This window comes from Zea mays, chromosome 2 (assembly GCF_902167145.1).
Source record: "Zea mays cultivar B73 chromosome 2, Zm-B73-REFERENCE-NAM-5.0, whole genome shotgun sequence".
NCBI lineage: Eukaryota > Viridiplantae > Streptophyta > Magnoliopsida > Poales > Poaceae > Zea > Zea mays.
The window spans coordinates 237,454,931-237,459,799 of NC_050097.1; the positions used below are offsets into that span (position 1 = coordinate 237,454,931).

Sequence of the window (4,869 nt, forward strand, 5' to 3'; positions counted from 1 at the left end):
CAAATTTACTTATCGGAGCGAGGTTCGAAACACCGACAACAAGGGTCTGCAAACCATAGCTCTTTGGATGCTTCAAAGCTCAGCCTCCCAAGTTCGAGCTATGAATTCGTCTGGCGTCTCCCCACCCCCCACCCCATCAAAGTAAAAAATCTTCATTTGGACCCTCGTTTCGGAACAAAGTGAACCATAAGAAAACCCTCCTAAAGAAGGGTGTGGTCACCGATGCCGATGCAAGATGTGAGATATCCGATGAAGACGCACTAACGGAAACAAAGTGACCATCTCATCTTCAAATATCGCTTTCTGGCAGAGCATTAGGGTCCATGTCGATGAAACCATTCGACGAAGCCAAACATGTTAAATAGGCAGCAGCAGACAAGTATGCAGGGGCATTATAAATAGGCACGTACGGTTGCACCTGCCACTCCCATCTCTCTTTTTGTAACTATGACGTCGCCGCTGCTGATGGGCAACCAAATAATAGCGACGAGGCCGGCGGTCGTCCGCTGCAGCGACAGGAGGCGGGAGCTGCGTGCCGACGGGCCAGCCACCGTGCTCGCCATCGGGACGGCGAACCCGCCCAACTGCGTGAGGCAGGAGGACTACGCCGACTACTACTTCCGCATTACCAAGAGCGAGCACCTCACTGGCCTCAAAGACAAGCTCAAGAGGATCTGTAAGTCGTCACAACTTTAATTTGTGGGAGATCAGAGTCGTCGTCCAAGCATCCCAAGTTTAATCAAAATTACAGAGACAATTATAAACACTGTTTTATTATATAGTTTTGGTAAAAAAAAATTGAGATGTTTCCACTCTTTAAAAAACTTGAATGCTGCTGGCTGGTAATTTAGAACAAATCAAAAGGGAGTGTGTATATATATTGTGCATGCAATTTTATTTGTTACCTTTCTCGAACTAGTATGACCAATTTATCTCGTAATATCAATATATATTCTCGCAGTGGCGGACGCAGGACGAAAGTTCAGGTGGGGCCAATCCACAATGGAGAAATCACAAAAAAATGCTAAACTATAAGTGGTTTCTTGGTAATAGCATAGAAATTAAGTTGTAATATCATGACTATTATAAAATAATGTGGATATCGAAAATCCTTTTAGCGACACCAAATCATCGATAGAAAATCCAATCTACAATGAGAAGAAAAAAGTATTAGATAAGTATCAATGTAAGTAAAAGAACAAAATTATATAGAAAAAACATTGAAAACACCATTAAACCATCAATCTTGTGGTTGTGGCAGCTTGCACTCTAGTGCGAGGCCGTGGTCGAGTGGAGACGGGCCGGCCATGACGGACTATCGGCTAGACGATAGGCTTGTGGCAATGGCAGGCGAGCCGCAAGCTAGAGACGATGTCCTGACGGCTGGCGATGACGGTTGGGTAGGCGGTTGGGCGGTAGGCCAACGATGATGAACTGACTGTTGGACGTCGATTGGGCAGCGGACACAACGCTAGGACAAGCGCTAAGCGGTGGTTGGATGCTACAGATGTGCGGTTGATGCCTTTCTCATTATGTGTTTTAGTCGACATAGGTGGTGGCCTAGGATGATGATCTAGATCTTGTAGGTTAGTCGATGGTATGATGTGGTACACCCGATATTTATCTGATTTGGTCTCATATACCTTAATTTTTTTATTTTATAGTATATACAAAAGGTAGGTATAAAGAGTTCCAAAAATTAAGGTAGGGCCATTGCCCACTTTGCCCACATTGTGGATCCGCCCCTGTATTCTCGTACGTCCTTGGATCGAAAACACCCACCAACATCTTTGTGGATTTTATATTAAACAAGGACGAGCACGATGTCATGGGGCAGCGAGGCCCATAGAAAATAGTAATTATCTAATTTAATCTATATAAGGATGTGTTGTACCCCTTAAGAAAGAAAGGAATGAAGAAGAATGAGTTCACCATGACACACTCTAGTTCACGTAATCAATGTAACGAGCATATGCATGCCAGTACTTAAATGTGTGTGTGTTTGACTTGGAGGTGAAGACAAGGTTGCCTCTGTTAGGAACGAATATGATACAAAAAAGATCAATCATAGAGAAGACACAGATTTAACGTGGAAAACCTCTCCAAGGCAAAGGGAAAAAAACCACGGGCGCCGGCCAGCAATAATCTTACTAATTTTCGGGTGGTTACAGATCGCAGGAGATTTACAATGAGATAATTATCTCCTTCGGCTTACAAAGATATTTATAGAGGTGAAACCCTAAAACGAGTAGGAAAACGATCCGTACCGCGGGGGGCTTCGCCCCCCACCCCCAGGCGTCCCTGGGCCACGGGAAGGCCAGTCGGCATCGCTGCGCTCTGGCCCAAGCCTCCCGCGTGACGGGCCTCCGCTTCGCTCGCCAACTTGGCCGCCTTTTCAGAATTTGGATCACAAACTCAACAGCCTTCTCGTTTTTATTAAAAAAAGAGAAAGTTATATGTGACACACTGATAAAGCGTGGTTTTAACCATGGGTCAACGAAATTAACAACTAATTCTTTCGTTCCAATTTATAATTCATTTAACTTTTTTACACTAAATTTGATCGGCTCGTCTTATTTAAAAATATTGATAATTATTATTAAATTTTCTGTGATATTGTATAACATATAATATATTTTAAATGTAGCTTTGAATTTTTTTCTTTTGCAAAAAAAAGAATAGGACGAGCCGGGTTAAACGTGACAAAAAAATCAAACGAATTCTAATTTAGGACGTAGAGAGTATTTGGTTCAGAATATCAACCAGATGCGCTGCTAAAAATCTGGAATTTCAACCAAACGGGTACAGCAGCAGAATAGATTCCTTAAAATATATAGATTCCTTTAGTTCAATTCAGAAATCACACTCTACCCCCAAAAATTTCAGATTTTTTTCTATTAATACTTTATCTGCAAGATTTTTTTCTAGAAGGTTTATCATTCGTCAGTAAAGGTTTATCCCACATGGATCGTTGCAATGTAGTAATAATAACGGGTCGTTTTTCTTTCCAGGCCACAAATCGGCAATCAAGAAACGCTACTTCCACCACACGGAGGAGCTGCTACTTGGCCACCCTGCATTCATCGACCGTTCGATGCCATCGTTAGATGAGCGGCAGGCCATCATGGCTACTGCCGTTCCCGAGCTCGCCGCAGCGGCCGCGGCCGATGCTATCGCCGAGTGGGGGCGTCCAGCCACGGAGATCACGCACCTCGTGGTGACCACTTACTCCGGCGCCCACATGCCGGGAGTCGACTGGCTCGTGGCTTCACTGCTCGGCCTACGCCCCACCGTCCGCCGCACCATGCTCTACATGAACGGCTGCTCCAGCGGCTGCGCCGCGCTCCGCCTCGCCAAGGACATGGCGGAAAACAACCGCGGCGCACGCGTGCTCGTGGCCTGCGCCGAGCTCACGCTCATGGTTTTCCGCGCGCCGCACGAGGCCCAGGTCGACACGCTCATCACGCAGTCGCTGTTCGGAGACGGCGCGGGCGCCGTCGTTGTTGGGGCCGACCCTGTTTCTGTCGAAGAACCGGAGTTCGAGATGGTGTCCGCCTCGCAGACCATGATACCGGAGAGCAAGCAGGTCGCCAGCGGCCAGCTCTCTGAGGATGGGCTCCGCTTCCACCCTTCCAGGGAGATCCCGTCCCTGGTACGTGAAAACGTCGAGCAGTGTATGGTTGATGCGCTCTCTCGTCGCTCGACATCGGCGGCGGCTGGAACGACCTCTTCTGGGCGGTCCATCCGGGTGGCCGCGCTGTCTTGGACAGCGTCGAGGCGGGGCTCAGGCTGGAACCGCACAAGCTGGCAGCGAGCCGCCGGGTGCTGAGTGAGTACGGGAACATGGCTGGGCCGTCGGTCATCTTCGTGCTTGACGAGCTCCGGCGCCAGCAAGAGAAAAAGGGAAACGGGGTGATGCTCGCATTCGGGCCAGGACTATGTGCCGAAACCATGGTTTTGCACGCAATGGACAGCCAAAAGAAGATTTAGGTTCTCCTTGCCAGCGCTTCGACAATGCTTCATCCATCGATTAATTCACGTTGATTTCTATGCATCTTTGATGAATTAATTGCATTATGTGTCAGTGTTCTAGCTAGATCTTGCTTGGCAGGGTGTTTTGGTGTTGGCGTCAGCTTATTGTGCCAATTTTTTACAGTTTTTCTCTTTTCGTCTAATATATTGGAATCTCAAATCTTTTGCCTTCCCTTTTCAAAAAAAATAAATTAATTGCATGCATGACATGCCGCGGCACGTATTTGCTTGTGATGTACTGTACTTAACCCATGTAGACATGTTGAAAGTAGACAAGATGCAATAAAGAACATTGTTCCTTGTTATCCAGAATGGCCACTGCTGCTCCCATCAATAAGTGGTCGAAAATTGCAGTGTAAAAATCATCTCAAAAATCATAACCGCTCGCTTCCAAGCAAAAATCTCTAGTCTAATAGACCCGGATCAGAACGGTTTTGTCAAGGGTTGAACTATCTCAGAAACCTTTGTGCATGCCCTGGAGCTAGTGCAATGCTGTCACAAAAGAAAACTATACCCACCCTTGTGTCTGAAACTGGATTTCGCTAAAGCTTTTGATACTGTCAATTGGTCTACTCTCCTCACAATCTTAAGGGTTAGAGGATTCTCTGATCTCTGGTGTGACGTGTGACTGGGTGCATGGGTTCATGCCCTCCTCCTCTCCACCTCGAAAATTGCAGTGCTCCTCGATGGCTCCCCGATCCGTGGTTCCCCTGCAAGAAAAGTCTCAGGCAAGGTGACCCCATTCACCCTAGAACATGTTCCTTCTGGTGGCAGAGATCATGGTCAAGCAAAATGGATGCACTGAGCACCCCATCGTCCCAGCCAGGTACCACCCCT

General features: G+C 47.0%; 1 pseudogene; it reads left to right on the plus strand.

Annotated features, from left to right (window-relative positions):
• The first annotated feature begins 447 nt into the window (after window positions 1-447).
• On the plus strand, window positions 448-4,079 carry LOC103649472 (bisdemethoxycurcumin synthase-like; annotated as a pseudogene).
• The last annotated feature ends 790 nt before the right edge of the window (window positions 4,080-4,869 follow it).